This window comes from Erpetoichthys calabaricus, chromosome 4 (genome assembly GCF_900747795.2).
Source record: "Erpetoichthys calabaricus chromosome 4, fErpCal1.3, whole genome shotgun sequence".
NCBI lineage: Eukaryota > Metazoa > Chordata > Cladistia > Polypteriformes > Polypteridae > Erpetoichthys > Erpetoichthys calabaricus.
In genome coordinates, this window is record NC_041397.2 from 204,992,234 (window position 1) to 205,016,993 (window position 24,760).

Below are 24,760 nucleotides of genomic sequence, written 5' to 3' on the forward strand. Positions count from 1 at the left end.
ATCTTCCATTTTAACACATTTACAACATATTTATGTAGAATACTACTCTAAGCCTTCAAACCAACATTTAATACACAAAGGTTAAATTCTCTTAAACTTATTATTTATTACATATATAATTGTAAATAGAAAACAGATACAGGAATTTAAAATTTAAAATTGAGATTTGAAGAAAGTCAGTTATAATATTGCAGATAAAAAAAAACTTCCAATTTAATAAAAAACAAAATATTACATTTTGATAAGAAAACAAAAAATGTACAATACCGTTGTTACAGGCAGGAGTACCCCAGAGAATTAAATTCTTTCAGCTGAAAAATATTTGGATAGCCTCCTTAGCACTTCTCTTAACTTCGGAACACAATAGTCCATTGCTGTGCTCATCATACCTCAACTTGACTAACAACTTCAGAGTACTTCTGTGAAAAAAAAACAACAAAACAACGATGAACATATAAAAACAAGTCTAGGAATAACATACAAAAGACAGATCTAAATTGGCAAACGATGCTTCTCAAGAACAAAACAGGAACTCCACTTAACCTAAAAATAATTTTAGACAACTGCAGTTTAAAAATAATGTTACACTAATGTTACAGAAAATAATATTCAGCTAATAGCAATACATATGAAATTGGCTCCTAAACTTCTGTGTGCTTATGTCTGTGAGTTATCTAAGTTCACATGGAAGGAGCTGAAGAAGGACAAAACAGAAAGGATTATTATAACAACATATAAAAAGAAAATATGAAACATAGGTTTAATACTGATATCAAATGAATTACAAATCAAAAAAAGCAGAAAATACAAGTGGTTACTGTTTTTAACTAGAACTAAGTCAGAGTTACATTTCGTAAATGTAAAGAGATTTTCTGGTGTAGCCTTAATTTACATAATTCTAAGAAAACTACCAGCAACTTAGGTACTAGGGCAAAATCAAACTGGTCTGATTTTTTTTTTTCCATACGAAGGACTTTGTTGTAGGGGTGGCCTATCACATGTGCAAGATCTAACAACTAATGAACATTCAAACAAAAGAACAATGCACATATAATGCCCCAAAACACTTAACTTTAGATTGTCTCCCAAAGTTGGGTAACCACTTTTGCAGTGTAAAAGAAGACTCCGATGTAAAAAAAAAAAAAAAAAAAAAGTCTTTAAGGAATCATTTAATTAGTCTCCACCTTCAGTGCTAAGTCTGTGACAAGACTTAGTAACTGCATTTGTTTAAATGGATGTACTCTTCAACTAGAAATTGTGTCAAATTATATAGACTTAACAACTACGGGTTGCTTGGGAGAATTAAAAAGGGCTTGCCATTAACAAGATTGACAAATTCTGTGTAACACAGGCACAATTAACTACTTAGCAAATAATGCTACAGCCTCAAAGAATGACAGCTAGTACAAAGTCAGTACACGAAGGTGGCACGGGTGTGAAATACTGTTAAAAGCACAACATTAGATGAAATTGGAGTGTCAAAGTTAAATTTTAGTATGAAAGTAACAGTTGTGCTTATTACTACTAGAGGTGCATCAATACTACTCATTGCTACTTGTATTACTCTGATACTGCCCGTAAGTACTTGCACTCAGTACCAACTCTTTTTTTTCCCCCTTTATTTAAAAACAAGAGGCAAACGAGTACTGAAAATGAAGATCAGGTGGCAGAAAATTTAAAGAGGGACTTGCTGTAAATTATAAAAAGTTGAGCACTATAACAGTGTTAATTTTGACAATACATTTTGATTGACTTTTAGTCAATTTGTTATATGCAAAAAAAGAAGAAAAATCTCAGATTGCAAACATATGCGAACTACATAACTTTAATAACAATAGAAATGTTATGTAAATTGTGTATAACACTGCCCCCCACCCCCCCCTAACCAACCCCCCCAACCAACCCCCCCGACCGGTCCATGGAAAAATTTGTATCTAATAAAGTGGTCCTTGCTGTCAAAAAGGTTGGGGACCACTGGTTTAGGATACTTAAACATATCCTTAAAGGCTGTTTTTGTAACAAATACTTTTAAAATCTGGTTTGTCAGAGAATCACTCTGTTAGTTTTGCAACATCTGTATTGTAAGATTTGTATTTACACATTTAGCTTGTTAAAAAAACTCACTAAAAAGTAACATTTAACGGATGAGTAATATTTTTTTACAGGATATATTTTGTCCAATATTTCAGAACTCTTGTAAAAGAGCCTTTCTTGTGCTGTTTCCAAAGTGTCAGACATGAGTGATCAGACTATTATTTGCTTAGCCCGTGTGCAAATCACACAATTACAAAAGTTACCTGTAGTCAATCATAACTTAGAGAGACTGCATTATTCACTAAAGTACCATTCTAGTATATGACATACCGTAGATACTCACGTATAAGTTGAAAAATTTATGCCTTAAAATTCATTCAAAAAAGCAAAATCAACTTATCCGGGGGGCAACACAATTGTCCATAGAATCTGAGTAATGACATTGTACACTCAACGCTTCATGGTGTTAAGTCACCGGTCATCTGCCGTTTCCCATGGTCTTTGAAATAATTATAAGCCAGCAATACTATTGCTAATTAGTTAGTTTTTTTCTAATTTCATTAAATAATTCTTTAAACTGTGAAATACTTGAATTTGAGCATTAGCTTTTGCAGGTTTTGGATAACAAATATACCATTAGCTGCCACGTGCAACCAGATTTGGAATCAAAAGAACCAAGGCAACGCACACTATCAATGCGATGCAAACGCAGCCCGCAAGTCAAAAAATTTCTCTGCCTACCTGTTTGTCTCGTCTGACAGTAGCTGAAAAGCAGCATCAGGAGACAGCAGCCTGAAGTAGTCCAGCAGCGAGTGATCTGTCGTGTCCAACAGCAAGCCATGCTGTCTTGTGAAGTCCGGTAGCCAGTTCAGCTCCCACGGATCATCCATCCATCCATCCATTTTCCAACCCGCTGAATCCGAACACAGGGTCACGGGGGTCTGCTGGAGCCAATCCCAGCCAACACAGGGCACAAGGCAGGGAACCAATCCCGGGCAGGGTGCCAACCCACCGCAGGACACACACAAACACACCCACACACTAGGGCCAATTTAGAATCGCCAATCCACCTAACCTGCATGTCTTTGGACTGTGGGAGGAAACCGGAGTGCCCGGAGGAAACCCACGCAGACACGGGGAGAACATGCAAACTCCACGCAGGGAGGACCCGGGAAGTGAACCCGGGTCCCCAGATCTCCCAACTGCGAGGCAGCAGCGCTACCCACTGCGCCACCGTGCCGCCCTCCCACGGATCAATGTCTGGGTATTCCTCCCACGCAAACCATGCCGTAGCTGCATTGGCTGCGCGAATGCATTCAGCTGGCACGGCATCGGCTGGTGTCCGATCAGCTGATGCCGGCTTCTCACTCTCTTGCTCGATTCCTGATCACTGTCAATAAAATCCGATTCTACAAAATCAGAGTCCGACTCAGCGATAATGTGCAAAACATCATCTGCCGAGTGTTTTCTTTTGTGACATATCAAAGCCATCTTGCCTTTGTTTACATTTCGCAACTCACGCACACGCAAGGATTAGTTGCCGAGTCAACGAGTCTAGCATTTCTCCAAGCACAGAGGGAATGCCTGTGACGTGACTGAGTTTTGTCGACATTAACAGCTGATTGTCGCCCTCTATCTCTGATAGCTGTCAAGTTTTACCCTTGACTTATACGCGGGTCATAACAAATTTCGAAACTTTCGGCTTAAACAATACACTCGACTTATCTGCGAGATCGACGAATACGCGAGTATCTACAGTAAGTGTTTTTTACTACATTCTTTACATTTTTTTTTAGAGACAATGCTCATAAACATTAGTCTGCCTTCAAAAACCAAACAAATAACACATTTTGTGTCTTCAGAATCGTATTCAGCAATGAAGCAGTGCGGTTTTGCTGTACTATACATACACAGATCATATTAATTGGGAGATGCGCTTCAAGCACTTCAAAGACTTAAATTTTAAAAACATTGTTAGTAATAACAAACGGAGCAGCTGCATTTTATCAGTGATGTAGACATGCCAAATAGTCACTTCATTTGAAACTTGCCTCACTGTTTAATTGCTACGAATGTTGTCGTCACTGCCACTGCGCTTGTACAGTATGTGTACACAGAGGTGCGTGAGGTAGTTTCGCTTGTACAGTATGTGTACACAGAGGAGTGCGAGGTAGTTTCACCCGCAACCCTGAACTATATTAACCAGTTACAAAATGCATGTAGGCATGGACTTAAGGTGCAGATGAGTTCATTACAATCAAAGAAGAATTGAGAAGTTTCTGTTCCTTTAATCAGGACTGTGTAGGGCACTGTATGAGAAGTGATTAATTCCCCCGTAATTTCATCTACTGTAATAAATGTGTGACACTACAAGCTGAACAGTTATAACTCACATCTGAGGCTGAATGATAAAACTGTCAACAACAAAATACTGTGTGTCTGTGTGGTGGCTTTTTTTTCCATTAATATGCATGTTTTCCCCATTCGCACTTGACGCATTTGTATTAGCAAGGTGAACGAGAGCCAGAGGTAACAGTATTGGCGACAAGTAGGTTGCCACATAGATAATATTAAATATACCATGGCAAGAACCTCAGGAAGGCACGTCTCTAGGCGACTCTTTAGGTTTGTGTTCTTTCCTGTAAGCTTTATTCCACGTGGTTTACACCAAATTTAATTTTTGCCAGAGCTGTAATTAAAGTTAATCCATATGTCTGACCGCTTTTTCACCCGAGAATCACATTGGCCAACATAGCAGAGCAGAATGGATCAGCATTCTGGCTGACATGATGAATTCCTTAATGGCGCCCAAATTTAGTGTTATCCAATTACAAGCGTGCTTACACATTTTAAAAATTGCACCACTGCATTCATGCTTGTTACTTGTTGTATAATGTCATGTATAAGGTGGGTAGTAACGAGTTACAATTACTTGAGTAACTTTTAAAAAAAAAAAAAGTGTACTTATAAGAGTAGTTTTACTGCACCATACTTTTTACTTTTACTTGAGTACATTTGTGAAGAAGAAACGCTACTCTTACTCTGCTACACTGGGCATCACTCGACTCGTTACTTTTTTCCCCCATTTACATATTAGATAAGCTTATATTTTTGCCAGAGAGAAGTCGCCAGTGGATCTACTGCATGACTTTCACCAATCAGACATAGCAACAGTAATCACGACTCCGTTTCACCAATCAGACGTAGCCATGCAGTCACATGCCCACACATAAACTTCCTGCGTCTGCAGCCTGTGAGAGACTTTTAAGTCATGTGGGGCTCCTGTTCACTGCACAACGGTCACAGCTTCACTGCCAGGAACCTTGAGAGCCAACTCCTGCTGAAGCTTAACCATCACTTCACTGAGTGAAGAACAAGCACGTTTTAACCAAACATGCACAGACACAGACAGTCATGGTAAAGTGAAACTTCTTGTACATGCACAAGCTGCCTTGTTCTAATGTTATTTTCTATCAGCTGTGCTATTTGGAGGACAAGTGTGTGACGATGTCGGTCCCCTACAGACTCTTTTCTTTTCTCCTTTTCTATGATTCCCCCTTCTTTTTTTTTGTACCGACCCGTATATATACACTCCTGTCTCTGTGGGCCTTAATCACACGCCACAGAAAGCCAATGAAGCAATTGAGAACGATCGCACCCGCACGTGCAGATGTGACTTGCTCCAACTACCTCATTAACTCCCCGCGGTCGTGCAATTGCGCCTACGGAGAGTGACACGGCTTTATGGATTTGAAACTGGCTTTTTTTTTTTTTTTGAAGCTGTGGACCCGCTACACCATTAAGTGAATATGCAGTATTATACTGTTAACGTACAGTATACAGTGCATCCGGAAAATATTCACAGCGCATCACTTTTTCCACATTTTGTTATGTTACAGCCTTATTCCAAAATGGATTAAATTCATTTTTTTCCTCAGAATTCTACACACAACACCCCATAATGACAACGTGAAAAAAGTTTACTTGAGGGTTTTGCAAATTTATTAAAAATAACAAAATTGAGAAATCACATGTACATAAGTATTCACAGCCTTTGCTCAATACTTTGTTGATGCACCTTTGGCAGCAATTACTGCCTCAAGTCTTTTTGAATATGATGCCACAAGCTTGGCACACCTTTCCTTGGCCAGTTTCGCCCAATCCTCTTTGCAGCACCTCTCAAGCTCCATCAAGTTGAATGGGAAGCGTCAGTGCGCATCCATTTTAAGATCTCTCCAGACATGTTCAATCGGATTCAAGTCTGGGCTCTAGCTGGGCCACTCAAGGACATTCACAGAGTTGTCCCGAAACCAGTTCTTTGATATCTTGGCTGTGTGCTTAGGGTCGTTGTCATACTTTCTGGATGCACTGTATCTTGTCACTGTAAGTAGTTTGCACTGTTCAAACATACATGTTACCTATTGTAGGTACTGGCTACAAAAGCTTTGTTGTGAAAACTTAGATTTGGAACTTTGTGTTATTTGTGCATCTTTATTTTGTAAAGATGTTATTTATTTTTACTCATTTTTTATTTTATTATTTGGAAATAGCAGAATTTGCACATTAATTTTATATTTTTGTCTGTCTTTTTACAACATTTGCAACCCCCCAGGCAGTCACGCAGTTCAGTCCCACCCTCCAGAAATGACCCTCTATCTGCCACAGCCAGGTGTTACATGAGTAACCCCTTGGCCTGGTCCAGTCACTTGGGTCCCCAGCAATGAGGATCTTACGAGGCGGATCACCCTCAGGGAAATGCACCACATGGCCGTACAGCCTTAACTGACGCTCCCTCAAAATACAGGTAATGTGGCTCATTCCGGACCGCTCATTCGACATAAAGTCAAACCAACGGTACCCAAGGATCTTCCGGAGAGACACAGTACCAAAGGAGTCCAGTCTTCGTCTCAGGTCACTGGATGGCGTCCATGTCTCGCAACCATATAGCCTTGGACCTTCGTCCTTTTGCATAGATATAGGGAGCACCACACACCCCTTTCTCAGCAAACCCTCAGGATGTCCCATAGGGCAGCTCGATCAACTAAGTCGAACACTTTCCGAAAATCGACAAAGGCTACAAAGAAACTCTGCTGATATTCGCATTTGCGCTCCATGAGAACCCTAAATGCCAGGATGAGGGCGATGGTAGACTTCTTAGGCGTAAAGCCAAACTGTTCCAGTCGCTGATTGGTGAGCAAGTGATCACGGAATCTATTGAGGACGACCCTAGCAAGGATCTTACCCGGCACAGAGAGCAGTGTTATTCCCCTGTAGTTGCTGCTATCCAGGCAATCACCCTTCCCTTTCCAGATATGGACGACAAGTCCCGTTTTCCAGTCAGTTGGGATGATGCCAGTCTCCCAAATGGAAGCAAAGATTGCTTGCAATGCCAGGAGGACAGCCTTACAACCGGCCTGGAGAAGTTCACCCCGGATGCCACAGATCCCTGCAGCCTTCCAACCCCCCACCCCCCCTCAGCCTTACCAACAAAATTAACACCACACTGTAAGGTGTCAGAAAGTAAACCAGTAAATGACTGGAATCATGTTCTCATTTGAAAGACAGGAAGTGTATGTAGTAGAGGAAAAACTTAGTATGGTTTATTTTCCCAGGAAAAATATGGACATCAGCTTTGCAAAACAATAACCTGTTGAACACACTGCACTCTTGTACCAGTTCCTTATGTGCATAATTTTGCATTTTTGCAGGGTTATTCTATGTACATAGGTTACTTCTGTACTTCCTCTAGAGCAGTCACCTGTTACTTTGAAGTTAGAAGTTGTCCCTTTTAACAAAGGGTAAGAAGACTAGTGGAGAGTCTATGTCATCTTCTGGAGAACTGAACTGGGCTACAAGACGCATATAGGTAGGTTCAGGCTACAACTAATATTCACAAGGAGAAGTCACTAAAGAAACTAAGACGACTAGTGGAGAGTCTATGTCATCTGCTGGAGAACTGAACTGGGCTACAAGACGCATATAGGTAGGTTCAGGCTACAACTAATATTCACAAGGAGAAGCCACTAAAGAAACAATCACTTCTATAAAGTCCTGCTCTTAAGTTTACATACCCTGGCAGAATTTGTAGGATGTGCACCATACTTTAAAGAAAAGATAACCGATCAGGCAAAACAAATTCCATTTACTTTTAATGGAATGCAAATTAAACTATAAAGCATTAAAGAATTAACACAACCATTAAATAAAACAGCAATAACAATGAGATGATCCCTGTTCAAAAATGTCTGCACACCCTTAGATCTTAATACTGTGTACTGCCCCATTCAGCATCAATGATGGCATGTAGTCTTTTTGTGACAGTTGTGGACGAGGCCCTTGGTTTTCCCATGTGGTACAGCTGCCCGGTCTTCTTGGCAAAAAGCCTCCAGGTTCCGTAAGTTCATGCGTTGTCTTGCATGAACTGCACATTTAAGATCTCCCCAAAGCGGCTCAATGATATTGCGGTCAGGAGAATGTGACAGCCAGTCCAGCACCCTCACTTTTTTCTGCTACTGAAGAGTCGACATTGCCCTGTGTTTTGGATCATTTTTATGTTGGAAGATCTAAGTGTGTTCTATGTGCGGCTTCCGGATTGATGAATGCAAGTTGTCCAATGTGCTGCTGAGGTGTCACCAGTTGCACGGCTGCACTTTGGGTGAATCCAGGTGGTTCATCATGTAGTGGGTGAGGCAACGCGTTATAATTAGAGCATGCTCCCAGACACATGATGCATTCATCGTGCCTTCAGTTTTCACTAAGACACCTGTGCCACTGTAGCTCACACACCCCCAGAACAGAGATCCACCTCCATGCTTCACAGTAGGGATAGTGAACTTTTCTTCATGGGCCTCTACAAACCTAGCATTTATGGTTGTGACCATAAGTTCAATTCTGGTCTCATGACTCCAAAGGACATGGTTCAAGAAGTTTCATGACTTGTCTTGTTGTTTGGCATACTGTAAGTGGTCTGTTTTGTGGAGTTGGCACAGTAAAGGCTTTTTTCTTGTTAACTTGACTGTGTACCCCATTTTTGTTCAAGTACCTCCTTATTGTGCATCTTGAAACAGCCAACACTACTTGTTTGCAGAGAAACCTGCATTTCAGCTGAAATGGCTTGTGGGTTTTTCTTGACATCTTGACAAATAATCCTGGCAGATGTGGCTGAAACCTTGATTGTCTACGTGACCGTGGCTTGGTAGCAACAAAACCTCTAACTTTCCACTTTATTTTTTCTTTATCAGAGTTTGGACACTACTGATAGGCATTTTCTGATCTCTGCACATCTTTTATATCCTTTTCCTGATTTATACAATTCAACAACCTTTTCTCAGTTTTTTTTTTTTTTTTTTTAATTTTTATTAATTTTCATTGTAATCATTCCATACAAACAGATCAATTTATAACCCAACAAATTTGAAGACAAATCAAACCCCACCCCTGAGAAAGAGAGCTTAGCTAAAGGAAAATTGCTTACGGCTTTTTAATAAGGCAGCATTAAACAAAAGAAAGGGAGAAGTAAATATCTATGTAAATAAGAGATGGAGAAGGGAGTTAAATGCGGTAATAGTTATTTCTCTTATTCTAAAATAATATTGATTAAATCCTGCCATGTTTTGAAAAAATTTTGTACAGATCCTCTAACTGAGAATTTGATTTTTTCCAATTTCAAATAATATAAAACATCGGTTTCCCACTGACTTATAAGAGGAGAATTAGGATTCTTCCAATTTAACAAAATAAGTCTGCATGCCAAAAGTGTAGTGAATGCAATCACCGTTTGCTTGTCCTTCTCCAATTCAAGTCCATCTGGAAGAACACCGAACACAGCTGTTAGTGGGTTAGGAGGGATTGTGATACCAAGGCTGTCTGAGAGGCACTTAAAATTTTTTGTCCAAAATGATGTTAGTTTGGTGCAGGCCCAGAACATGTGACCCAGTGAGGCAGGAGCTTGGTTGCAGCGTTCGCAGGTTGGATCCTGCCCTGGAAACATTTTGGACAGTTTTAAGCGAGACAGATGGGCTTGATATATAATTTTTAGTTGAATAATTCTATGCTTTGCGCATATAGAACTCGAGTGAATTCTCTGCTTTGCTACCTTCCACTCCTTTTCTGATATATTGATTGATTAAGAGATCCTCTTCCCAATGTCCTCTTGGATCTTTGAAAGGTAGGGACTCTAATAAGATTTTATATATTGCGGAAATAGTGTTTATTTCGTCGAAATTGAGCAGTATTTTTTCCAGCATTGTGGAGGGTGCAAGGTGGGGGAAACCGGGCAATTTCTGTTTAACAAAATTTCTAATTTGAAGATAGTAAAAGAAATGTGTAGCTGGGAGGTTGAATTTTGAACGTAATTGTTCAAAAGATGTAAATATATTGTCTATATAAAGATCTCTGAGCATTTTAATCCCAAAACTTTTCCAGGTATTAAAAACTGGATATACTTGCGATGGTTGAAAGAGGTGGTTCTCTTGCAGAGGTGCCACTGATAAAAGATTTTCCATCTTAAAATGCTTTCTAATTTGGTTCCATATTCTGAGTGAGTAAAGCACAATTGGGTTATTAGTATATTTGTGATAACTTTCATTTATTGGAGAGCAGAGCAGGGAATATAAAGAAGTACTACAGGATTTTACTTCTATTGCGGACCAAGCCTGTGTATGTTAATTTATTTGTGTCCAGGTTTTTATGGCTTGTATGTTTGCTGCCCAGTAATAAAACTGAAAATTAGGTAAAGCCATGCCACCTTCTGCCTGAGGTCTTTGTAGGGTCGCTCTTCGGATACGTGGGTGATTTGAGTTCCAAATGAATGAGGTTATTGTTGAATCTAACTGTTTAAAAAACGATTTATTGATATATATTGGAATGTTTTGAAATAAAAAGAGAAGTTTAGGAAGGATATTCAACTTAACAATGTTAATTCTTCCGGCTAGAGTGAGATGAAGGGTTGACCATCTATGCAAGTCTTGCTTAATTTTTTCCATACAGACGCCAAAGTTTTGTTGATAAAGAGCTTTATGTTTACTTGTGATATTTACCCCTAGGTATTTAAACTGATCTGCTATGGTAAAAGGTAGGGTGTCTAATCTAATATTATATGCTTGTGAATTCACTGGAAAGAGTATACTTTTATTCAGATTAATTCTAAGACCAGATATCTTTTGAAATTCTGTTAGTGCTGTTAAAACAGCGGGGACAGTGTTTTCTGGGTCTGATATATATAAGACCATATCATCTGCATATAGAGAAATTTTCTGTTTTTTGACAGTTCTTTTGCTTTCCCCATGGCTCAGTATTCAGCAAAGTCAGTGCAGCTCTGCATTAATTTAAATTGACTATGTATACAAAGAGACTGATTACAATCAAAGTTACAGATATGGACACTCTCCCTTAACTTGAACCCGTGGGTGTCAGCTTGTTTGTATATTATCAGCCCCAACATTCAATGGTATGTAAACTTTTGATCAGGACAATTTGGGGAATTTCAATTATCATTAGGATTTAAAAAGGGCACAAAAATTGTGTGTTAATAAATTTCTTCACCTGAGCACACTAAGTAATTAAAAGGAAAGCTTTCTGCATGATTACTTATATTTTCCAAACAACGGCCAACATTTCACAAATTCTGCTACAGTAAATAAAAACTTATGAGTACAACTGCACTTGCACTAATAACCAAAAACAAATCAAATCTATATGAAACCAAGGGTAAATCTATTTAACTGAAACATGCCAATTTCCATTGTGAAGGGACTGACAATGAGAATTCATCTTTCATTTTACAAACTATACCTGCATTGCTTTATTGCTGTCCTGAATTGTGCGCGACACCCCTTGATCCTTCAAACAGTCATAAAAATTTTGCCCGCACCACTTTTACTACTCTGCTAATTGCACATCAGATATAATACATCTCCAAATAAAGCTCAAAAAGAAACTAAGTTACGTCTGCTGTTTGGTTATTTTTCAGATAAAAAAAATAAAAAACTAGGCAACAAGGAGCATAAAATTTCATTTCTGTAATTTAGAACAATTAAAGAGAGAAGCAAGTTCTTTAAGTGTTAACACCACCAATTTAAAGACCAGAAAAGGGGTCTCTTTCAGATTAAGTATATCTGTAATTTTGAATGGGTTAACATAACAAAGGCTACATTGTGATATTCTTTGCATATTTTCTCCTTATTGCCATCAGTATATTCAGTTGTTTATTTTGTAAAGCATTCAAAACCCCTGTGTTTCAGAGATATTATACATAAAAGCCTACTTAGCAAAACTATCTATGGTTTTCAAATTTTTCAATGTTTACATGTCTTTGACACTGCTGGTGTACACACAAATGACATTACTTTGCCAAAAACAAAAAACACATAAAAATGGGACAGTGGGACAAGCTGGATAAAATGTCAAGAACATTATCTCTTTAATTAAGTCATTCTGTGTATGTAGTGATTCAAATTTTTGCAAAGGATTAGGTGATCTTCATTGTTGACAGTTAAAAGAATGCCATGTTTTATAGAGGCAGTGCAACCCAAACAATAGTAAAATTACTGATAACACAAAAAAAGGAAGGAAAAACACACACACAAAGAATATAAGGTTGGTTTGCTTATCTTTGGTTGGTACTGTGTTGCAGTCACTATTCTGGGGAGGCACATAAGTAAAAAAATTTTATCCACAACTATCAAAACTTAATATCCAGAGATCAGACAGTGCTCTGCATTACTGGGCAAGCAATATAGTCAGATTTAATTCTTTGGTTACTTTAAGCCGGTAATATTACAAGACTTCCAGTAAGAGGTCATGTCAAACTAGACGGCTGTGAATGCTGATCTCATCACCAGAGAATGTTGGACAACATGTTTAGATGTTAGAGGGTATGTCAAATTTGATGACTGTATTCTTCCTATCCAACACAGTTTCACATTTCCAAAGCATCACAAGCTCGCCCCTTTTCTGACAGCCAATAGCATATTGCTTAACAGAGCCAGTGCCTGTGTGAAGGCAGTACAAATGTGGCAAGTTCAGGCACAATCCCCTTCTTTTCCATACTGTCATGGTACATAAATATGCAACATAAAACAGACAAGTTTCTGTTCTGTTTGTGAGTTCAAAATATCAATGTTCCTTATTCCTCGTAACTGCATTCTATGCGCTGTATTTTTGATTGACAGCTCAATGGTTGTTAGCTCTCACATGCAGACAAGCCAACCAATAAGACAAAAATCAAACCTCTTGGTTCATGCTGGTTGCATTGAGTTGCCAAGTATGTCAGATTACAGATTTGGTAGTCATGGGGCATAACACTGACTTGCTAAGATTACATAAAAAAGGTCTGGGAATGGAAGGGGAAATAAATAAATAACAAATAAATAAAAATCCCTGGAAAAATTGTGCAATATGACTTGGCTTTTAGCAAGAAAGCTTTTGTTAGTACTGTGTACCAATGCAGTCAGTAGAGGGCTTTTAGGTGCAGCTTCAAGAGTTGGAGATAAGAAGAAAAGACTGATCTGTGATACAGCTAAAATGTTAGTAGTTTACAAAAAGAACCTGTCTCATTTTAATGCTTAGTTAAGCTAATTATTTCAGTTGCCAAGAATCACAATTAGGCTACAGTTTGTTTTCTTTATTGAAATTCCAGTTTTTATAGAGTTTGTATCCATGTCTGGCTTAATATTAAAAGAAATACAATAGTTGTTGTTAATAAATATCAATAAAAATGGTTATTCTTTCTTAATCAAAAAACATAACTTCATTTAATTATGACTTATCAAATAAAACTATTGTTCTCACATAGTTCTTTTTGAAAATGTAGCATCTTTGTTTTCTTTTAATAAAAGTACTCATTCAGTACTCAGTATCAGCCTATATATACTGTTCATTATAGACATAACACAGTATTAACTGTCAAAAAGTGGAATTACTAATATTTGAATACTTTCAGTACCATTTCTTCCCCCTTACCTTATGTTGTAAAGAGCAACATTATGTAATTTGGGGCATTGTTCTCCTTTACTCTATTTAAATTTACTATTTCCAGCACTCTAATAGTACATAAACAGTTACTTAAGCAAATGAGAAATCTGAACTACCGTGTAATCTCATTGTAAGTGGCTTAATTTTTGTATGAAATGTTCAAAGATATCTAAAAAAAAAAAAAAGGTACATCAATAAAAAGCCAAGAAGTTTAGGAGTGAACAGTCTAAGTGCCTCTATCCTTGAGTGCACTAGCCAAAATTAAATTGACTAGTTGCTATTTAGACTCAATTCTAACAAAGTTACTGAAAACCTATTCACTTTCACATCTGTCACTGGGGGGTTAGGGGGAATGACAACATAATAACTTTGGCAAAGAAAATAGTAATGTTATATTTCGGTTTCAAATAAGCACTGTTTTGAATCTACTAATTACACTATTCCATTTTTCTAGAAAATTAGGTTGTGCTATAAAGCACTGTTCTTGAGCTGTGTAGCTCATAAGTACCATATCAATTCCAGTATCTTTAACTCTTTTAGGGCGGATGTCGACTTTTGTCGACAGGAGGGGTTGAAGGCAAATGTCGACAAAAGTCGACATCCAGGGATAAAGGGCGACAATCAGCTGTTAATGGCGACAAATCTCACTGTCACGTCACAGGCATTCCCTCTGTGCTTGGAGGAATGCTAGACTCGTTGACTCAGCAACTAAACCTTGCGTGTGCGTGAGTTGCGAAATGTAAACAAAGGCAAGATGGCATGTGAAAAGGCAGAGAAGCAAGTGCAGAAAAGAAAACACTTGGCAGACGTTGTTTTGCGCATTACCGCGGAGTCGGACTCTTGATTTTTCAGAATCGGACTTTATTGGCAGTGACCAGGAGATCGAGCAAGAGAGTTAGAAGCAGGCATCAGCTGATCAGACACCAGCCGATGCCGCGCGAGCGGATCTGCTGCCAGTTGAGTGCCTTCGCGCAGCCGATGCATCTACGGCAAGGTTCGCATGGGATAAATACACAGACATTGATCCGTTGAGAGCCGATGTGGCTACCGGAGTTTACAAGACGGCATGGCTTGCTGTTGGACACGACAGATCATCAGCTGCTGTACTTCAGGCTGCTCTCTCCTGATGCTGCTTTTCAGCTACTGGCAGACGAGACAAACAGGTAGGCAGAGATTTTTTTTGAATCGCGGGCTGCGTTTGCATCGCATTCTCGTTATTCAAAGTGGAAACCCACAACGAAAGACGAGATGAAGCGCGCTGTGGCATTACAAATAGAGATGGGACAGAACTGGTGATATAACTTCAGGGAGCATTGGTCCAAACGTGTTTTGTCCCCTGGTGGCTTAGGTACGTGCTGCTGCAAAGTTTTATTCACTTCTGTAATAAACAGAAGCAAATCCCATGGGGTGAGCCAGGCTATAATGCCATACATAAAGTTCATAAAGTTTCAGAAGATGAAAAGAGGTGACAATACGGTTTTCATGCAGGCAGAAAACTTGGTGGCAGTGGCATGGCACGATGGCAAATGGGTGACTTGTCTCTCTACAGTACACACTAACAATATATGTTAGAAAATGCAGCAACAGACAATTGAAAAATAGGCATCAAAACACCACATATTGTAAGGAGTGCAATGTGGCAATGACTGAAATTGGCTGCTTTGAGCAAGATCAGACTTTGCTGTGTAAAATGTATGTGATATGTATGTGAAATCATAGAGTATGCAGGCTCATACAACATGCAAGACAGTAACATTTGTCAAAAGTAAATATTTTTTGTTGATTTGATATGTTAAACAATTGCTTTGTGTTCTTTTTTAAAAAATGTTAGTTTTTGGAAAAATATTCAGCCCTGGGAGAAAAGAAACAAAAAAAAAATTAGCCCTAAAAGAGTTAAAGATATGTTAATACTCTGTACATTTTACTGACCAGCATTTCTTGTTAAACCCTAAACACATTATATCAACCATAATGAAACAGTCTAGAAACACAAGACAGCAAATTGTGATAATTGTCTTTTTTTTTTTTTTTTATAAAAACATTTAGCCGTCAACGTAAATCGCATTAACTCCCTTTATATATCCCTGACCAGAGCCACCAATGATTCACAGTATGGTGCAGCTGGGATAGCAACACAAGTAAAGGGTAACATAATGCGTTACTTATTTTGTTGAAGTAAAAAGTATTCTGACTGCATAAGGTTAAGATACCTTTAACAAGTTAGCCAAAACGCTGCTCTCAAGATTGTGCTGCTGAGCTTAGACCAGACACTCAGTTCATCAGCATATGTTTAATGATTTTAAAATACTGAGAGAGAATATTTCAGCTGAGAAGGAATAACGTAATCATCTAAACACCTGCCTCAGGAAATGTATCTTTGTGGATGTTTACATCATTATCTACCCATGGCTACTGGAAGTATGTGCGATGCTAACACACACACACACAGGCTAAAAGAGTGAAATGGCAATGTACAGACTACAAAATCCTTCACTCTAACCTGGTTAGGAGTATACAAGGCTACATAATCAGGTTACTAATGGAAAAATCTACGTGTGTTGTCTGCTTCTCAGAAATCAATATCCCAGTTTCCCTAACCAGAATATGGTTTACATGGCACTTTAGAGAATGCGTTTTTGCAAATAATGGGGTTATTAAGGTGTATGTAAACTTATTCACTAACTTCTCTCAACTTGAATGTGTGAGCAAAAACAGATGAGTTATCAAACAAATTTTTTGTATGTAAGTCAATACACTTTTTGTTCAGATAGCCCAGGATCACCTTTTTGTTCAGATAGCCCTTGTGAGGTCTGTACATAGAGAGCAGGCTTTACCAATAACATGCTATTATATCTTCCCAAATGGGGATCTGACCCTTTTTTCAGAACTGAGGACATTAGCAATGGAGAGTGAGAATGATAACACCCTGTCAGTCAAGCATGAATTGCATCTGGGCTTCAAAGAGGTCCCTACATGTCTAGTTTTATAAGTATTTTGGTAAATACTCAAAAGCATGGTCAATGCTTACACTTTTCATAGCATTCTCTAAATATACTGTATAATACAGTATAAGACAGTAAAATCCCACATTAGCACTTCTCTACCGAACCACAAAAAAGCACTGAATGCAGGAAAGCTTAAAATTTTTTTTTAAAAAAGATAACGGCACAAATTACAAAAATGTCACTTTTGTAATATAATAAATTTAAATTACGAATACTAAAATAATTATCAAATAAATCTTGCTTTCTTTTCTCTAAACAAACATTTATGAAAAAAAAACTTAAATGCAGAAAAATGTTAAACAATTGCACTGGGTTCCAGTATATTAAGGAAACATAATACATCATAAAATAAAAAAAGAACATCAGTTTTTAAATATGTTTCAAGTTCACTGTGTGCTAACACAGTATTTTTACATGAGACAAAATGCTGTTCATAAGATATGGCCCATTATATGCACTGACACAAAGCTGCTGCTTCATCTGCAAGCCCCAATCAACCAGCTCATCTTTCTTAACACTAGAATCCCTGAAGCCTACAAAAACAATTGTAATGCCAGGCCACCTTAAATTCCTTCGCATATCATCAGCGTCTTTGTTTTGTAAATGTGTCAATCAGCACAGGCAGCAAGCAACCTGCTATCCCATCCCCCACTGACAACAGTGAGACGCAAAATTCTCAGACCTCAAGTCTGTTTAGCTGGGTGTGAGGTGCCTTGAGTTGTATTGGGTAAATAATGTTATTTGGAATACATAAATTTCATGTATGTTCCATTTCTAAAACAATCTTGGTAAATGCAGGATGACAGGAAATGTGAGGCAATAAATGTTTAACACAACTAAAACAAACTTTTTTCATGTATAATTGAGAAAATGTTGACGTGAAACGTATAATGTATGAAGACTGAAGTTCAAATATCACATAAATACTTTCACAAAAGGTATAACAAGTGTGCCTTTATTCAAGAATATGACCAAAGAAAAAGAAATTACTCAATTTACATGTTGCTGTCAATATGTAAATACCAAAGTCTATTTGTCAATCGCATGGCTAGGTTAGAGGTAAGAACGGCTGCCACTAAATCAAGTGGTTGTGGGTTCGATCCTGGGTCTTCCCCGCATTTTCCATTTTGAGTAGTGAGCCATTATTATTATTACTATAATATAATAAAAACATACATTTGATTTGAGTCTATAACACCCGTTGTAAATTTTTGCTACTTGTAAAAGTTTTTTTTTTTTTTTTTTTTTTTTTTTTTAATTCAGTTTTATTCTCTCAGTCACGTTCACATGGTACAACGAACTTGCCTCTTCCCTCTGTGAGTTGATGGCGTTTACCGCCATTCTTTTCAAAAGATTAGCGATGACCACAGTTGGTGCTGTGGTCGATGCCTGAGGCCTCATGTATAAACGGTGCGTACGCACAGAAATGTTGCATACTCCCGTTTCCACGCTCAAATCGCGATGTATAAAACCTAAACTTGGCGTAAAGCCACGCACATTTCCATGGTAACTCATACCTTGGCGTACGCAATTTCTCCGCTCGGTTTTGCAGACTGGCGGCACCCAGCGTCAAAGCAGTGCTACTGTTCCTGCGTGGACACCCTTTCTTTCTTAGCTCCACATTCCTGACGCGGCTTTATAAATACAATGAAACTAACTGCATATTGTTTATTAGTGTAACGCATCTGATTGTAATTAACCTGCAGCAATATAATGGTCCAGGGAATAGCCATAGTATTCCAAATACCATAACTGCTTTAGCATTGTAACTCTCACTGCATCTTCTTCTTCTTTCAGCTGCTCCCGTTAAGGGTTGCCACAGCAGATCATCTTTTTCCATATTACTCTCACTGTACCACTCGGAGTATTTATATCACTGTATCTGAGTGAGGAGTCACAGCAGCAGCTGATCAGAAAGAGAAATATCGGTATACAGCATGAAGCAGACGCTGCCTGAGCCACGGCAAAAAACACTTTAAGAGACTTCCCAGTACGGACTTCGCGGTTTAGAAAAGGTTTCATCCCAAGAACTATAAACGCACTCAATCAGTCCATCAAGTGCTCCTTGTAGAACTGTTTACTTATAAGTACAATTACCTCACTGTAAACTTGCACTACAGTTATAATATTGCACAACCTGCGCCACTTTATAAAGCACGTATTTACATATGATGACGGTATTCATTTTTAAGATGAAATGCAGCAAAATATGTTGATTATATTATACAGATAAAACTTTAACTTCATTTAAATAATCTGTATTGTTAATAATTAAACATGTGAGGACACAGTGCCGCAGCGCTAGCTAGTTCAGGGATTGTTCCTGCATTGCGTTGTATTCTTGCTGGTGCTGACGCGACACTGGAATGCTAGACAGATAGAATAATTAAACATGTACTACGAAGATATTTCAATGTTCCTTAAAAGTTTTGAAGAATCAGCGTTTTAAGCTTACAGATGGCTTCACGTCTATATAGCTGATTGTGTGGCAAATGGGTTTTTGGAGAAAGAAAAGTAAGGACAGGAATTGGAGGTTAGTACGTTTGAAAGAGACAGTACTGCTGTGATAAATTATTTCATTGAAGGTCGCGTATGGCGCAGCAAGCCTCTTGCGTGAGATATGAACAAGCACTGCGCCACCGTGTTCCCATGTTTAATAACATGCTTTAATTCCTATCATCATGAAAAAGATATCACGTATACATCTCAGTATTTTATTTATTCAGAGAGCTGTAATATCACGAATGTAATGGATTATGTGTCCTGTCGGAGAAAGAGAAAGCCCGTTTAAGAAGCAGGTAGTGATTCACACATGTAGAGCACATAGAAGATCAAATACAGAACAAAGCATTTAACCCTTTAACCGCCAACTCCCTAAATATTCCCCAAGCCAGGCGAAATCTGAACAATTTTTGTTTTTTTACTTTTTTACATTTTTTTTACATTTTTTACATTTATTCAAGCAGTATTGACCACTAAATGTTGTGCAAGTTGCCAGTGTATACACGAAATCTATAAATGTAACCTGAATTCTCAGCTAAGCAAAACATCTTGATACCAAACCGTGCCCTTTTCAATGGTAGATACTGTCGAAACTGTAAGCGGCCCTTCCACGACAATAAACTTTCATCAACTGCAACTGACGGTCCTGGCATGTAGGGCAACTGAAATGCTTCAAATAAATGATCAATCAAAGGACGTAGCTTGAACAAGTGGTCGCGGTTTGGATCTTTCTTATCTGGCTCATTTCTGTTGTCATTCAAATGAAAGAATTTCAGCAGCAAAGAGAATCGGTTACGTGTCATGACAGCTGCAAAAATAGGTGTTGCATACATAGGATCTGTAGACCAGTACATCTCAATATCTGGTTTTCTGATTATTCCCATCAACATCAAAATCCCAATGAATTTTTTCATTTCGTTTTCATCAGTGTCAAACCAAGCACGAACACGGGAATGTGGAGGTAAATTGGGATTTTTCTCAATAAACTGTGCTGCATACAGATTTGTCTGATGAACAAAATGTCTAATCAAATCAGGTGACACAAACAGCTCATAAAACTGCTCAGCAGTGTAATTGTTTACATCAACAATAAAGCCACACGTTCCCTCAAACGAATGCAGAAAAGGTAGTTCACCACGGGCAGCAGCCCAGCTGAGATGCTGGGGATACACCCACTCAGCGCCGTCATCCGATGCGTCTTCATTCACAATATCATGCAGCGCACGTTGCTGCTCATCACTGTCACTAAAATCTTCTTCAGAACTGCTACAATCATGATCAGAACTGTCCAAAATCGCCTGCAAAGCCTCACTTGAAGTCAGTTTACGTTTCGCCATATTCACAGCTGTTACATGCGAATCACGTCACATGACCGGCCAAAACAACCACAGACTTGTCGAAATACAACGTAGTAATAATACCCACGCCAAACCGTCAGTTATACTACTTGCCAGGCATTCATATAACCACAGGCAAATGTGCCGGATAATTCCGGCAGTATGGCGTTAGCATTAAAACAGCGGTGCCGGATATATCCGGCAGAGGGCGGTGAAGGGGTTAATGTGCCACTTTAGTTACAATGGAATTTGAGAAACTAGTAAATTAAACGATTTTAAGATGAAGTTTATGATGTTCTACTTTAATGGCAAAATAAACTACGTGATTAAAGTGGAAATTTCGAGATTAAAGTTGACATTTCGTGCTTTTTTCCCCACTGTGTGCCTATTTTTTTTGTCTGTACCCTAATAAGCTTTCATATGACACTCAGACGGTGGGCTACGACTCGCCTTTTAACGGCGACTTTGATATGTGATTTCTTTTTTATTTCGGGCACTGTGCGACTTTATGAATTTGAGCCTTCGAGTTTCTCCGACACTCTGTCACTCGATCAACTTCCTTCTGTTGATTATACCACTGTTTAAACCAACAAATAGTACGTTTTTCCTTTGCCTCCACTTGGTATTCACTGAAATTCTTATATTTCCCCACGTGCTTTTCCCATTGTCTTTTCACAGAAGGCTATTTATATTGATTTGCATATTCAAAGAGGCGTAATTCTGGGAGGAGTTGGGGCGGGACAGAAGGCGCGTGCATGTACGTTACTTTTCACGCTGATCGGGATTTATGTAGTGGAAGAACGTAAAAGTTTGCGTGCGTACAGATTCCTGCATCTGGATTTTTCTGTGCGTACACACATTCCCGCTTTTGTGCTTACGCCATGTTATAGTGTGAGTTCTACGCACGGCATTATACATGAGGCCCCTGGTCAGAACTACTTCTTGTAGCACCAATCATGCAATTAGACTATCAGGTGGCATTTGCACTTTGACAACAAAGACACCTTTGCAGAACGTGAAAACTGACACATTTGCACGTGCAATGCCACTCCTTATTTAGGAAAAGATCCCAGCCGTATCATGGGAGAAAGACTTTGAAGACTGTGGTCATAAAGCCACTTCTGGACAAAGGAAGTACCGTAACAACGGACAACTTCATGATGTCAACTTTTGCTGGCTAAACTGCTGCACTACAACACAACTCTGCTTGGCACCATAAAGAGGGACGGGAACTCCCACCTGCAGCTAAGCTCACTTCAGTACAGGAGCAAATCTCCATACTCGTCTTTAGATCTGGCAGTGCTATGCTGACAGTGTATGCGCCCAAAAAGAAGAGGTCTGTCTGTATTCCCAGCACCATACACCATAATGTAAAGACTGGGCAAGATTGGGGTGGAAAAATCCCTCAGACATTCTTTGCTCCTGTTGGGGGTCCCACTCCTGAGGCACACCACTATGAGGAAGATTTTCTATTCTTTTAATTGAGAGACGAACAGTCCCCTCCGATTACACACGGAGCTCGATTCACTCCTAAAAAAAGAGACTTATGTTTGTTTTAAGTGTTTGAATAGTGTTTCTGTCTCTAAAATCTCCTGTGTATCTGTGCAACTCTGTGGACCCAAGCATGACAGCATATGTGGATTTCACATTCACCAAACAACAAATATTTTCATTCTCGCAGATACGCCTCTTTATTGGGAAGAAACACTACTTTTCCCTGATGGCAACACGAATTAGATGATCTACAAGTTTCTGACTTAAAGTTTAAATCCAAACAATATATTCCGGCCCCAGGCATGGTTAAATCTCTTGGCACAAAGTCTCGTCTCATGGGACATGAAAGTGTCTCTCTGAGAAAGATTTTTTTTTTATATATACTGGAGAGATATAAATACACTCTCTCCCCATTTCCTGAAGTGCACTGATGCCTGTTGTGTGATGCTGTGTGCAATTGCACCCCAAGGCCTAGATTGTTAAGTTTTGCTGCAATCTGATTTAATAGTTTAATTTATTTAAAATGTAGCATTATAGTCTCAGAATAATTTACAGAATTACTTTTGTAAATATTTTGCTGTGTGTATTGCTTTTTGCACAAAACAGGTTTACTTTTCTCAATTTATTGTCTGTATTGGCAGCTTGTACAATTGGTGATACTGCACAGTGCACAACCTTAATCTCTGATTTATCACATTATTCATCGTTATCACATAATCATCAAGTTTCTTGTTCATTGGAATTTTTCCCAATATCGTGCACCCTTAAAAGGCAATACAAACAAAAATAGAGTTAGTAGGATTAAAATGTCCCAGTAATCTAGTGCGCAGGTATACACAGATAATAAGCATTGTTTATTCAGTCACTATTATTAATATAGCTACTCTTTCAGTAATATGAACTTCAATATCATAATAAAGATTGATCAATAACATAAAAATCATCATGACAATATTTCTGGCCATATCGTTCAGCCCTAGCTACATTTTTATCAAAAGGCAAGAAGAATAGTTGGAAAATGTGAAACTTGAAATTCTATAAAAATTTGATTACAATTTACATTTATTCAGTGTCAATACATTTTTATTGACTTGTACTCCGACACTAATAACTCAATAATGACCTCCAGCTGCACATCCCAGATTCCAAAGCTTTAAAGCACAAAGAATGTCTCCTCTATTAACACAGCATGAAATGTCTTAACAGAAATGCAACTGTCTAAACACACAGTTATCAGGACAAGCAGAACAGCATACTTCATTGCTAAATACAAATCTACAAACATTGAATTTGTGTCATTTGTTCATTTTTGAAGGTAAACTAATGGTCTTTTGTATAACCCATAAATAAAAGCAATCATCATATATTTTAATGGCATGCTGAATAACCTAATGCTGTCTCACAGTTATAAATTTATTGAGTAAAGGTATTGACAGTCCAGTTAATTTTCTGCTTCTGGATTTGTACATAGGCATAATACATAAGCAATAAAGTCTGAAGAATTTATGTAAGAACCTTGAAAACAGTAAAACAAAGGCTGTTTAACAGGAATTCTGAAATAATAAAAAGATATATAACATAAAAAAATAAAAACAACAGATAAGATGTATGGCTGGGATACAGCATGTTGAAAGATGTAATTTTTAGCTAAATATGCAGGGGTGCTGGTTGATGTTTATACTTTGAAAGGTGCAGTTTCAAATGTGCATGTGCATTCTCTTGGTTGCAGGATGCATTTCTCTTCCTATTGTCTTTACCCTTTGGATATGCACTTGCTTACACACACTCTCTCTCTATTCAATGGAAGTAGAAGTAGGACCACAGACAAAAAGGGGGCTGTAAAGTGGCACATACAATTCCATTATATAAAATGCCAGGAATAAGTGACCCTTCTAAGGAAGAGATAAGTTATTCTATAAATATGTGTACAGTAATCCCTCGCTATATCGCGCTTCGACTTTCGCGGCTTCACTCTATCGCAGATTTTATATGTAAGCATATTTAAATATATATCGCGGATTTTTTGCTGGTTCGCGGATTTCTGCGGACAATGGGTCTTTTAATTTCTGGTACACGCTTCATCAGTTGGTTTGTCCAGTTGATTTCATACAAGGGACGCTATTGGCAGATGGCTGAGAAGCTACCCAACCACAGCGCGTATTATGTATTAAATAAAACTCCTCAAATATATTGTGAGCACAGAGGCTGTTCGCACCCCTAGAGGACACGGCCGCTCCTCAAAAAACGCTGAAAGATTACCTTCACATTGCTCCCTTCTTTGCTGGGCTTACATGTGGCTGCTTTGCAAGTGATATGCTTCCCGCATGGTGCTTCGCATACTTAAAGGATCAAACAGCACGTATTGATTTGATTGTTTGCTTTCCTCTCTCTTGCTCGCTCTGACGGAGGGGGTGT

At 38.4% G+C, this 24,760-nt stretch overlaps 1 protein-coding gene across 6 annotated transcripts in view; it reads right to left on the minus strand.

Annotated features, from left to right (window-relative positions):
• The window catches only part of dyrk1aa (dual-specificity tyrosine-(Y)-phosphorylation regulated kinase 1A, a), a 185,338-nt gene that overhangs the window by 101,999 nt on the left and 58,579 nt on the right, over positions 1-24,760 (minus strand). For all 6 annotated transcript variants that reach the window (XM_028800218.2, XM_028800219.2, XM_028800221.2 and 3 more), the window contains exon 2: positions 268-419. The gene's annotated coding sequence lies outside the window, so the exon portion shown is untranslated. The remainder of the gene's footprint in view (positions 1-267; positions 420-24,760) is intronic.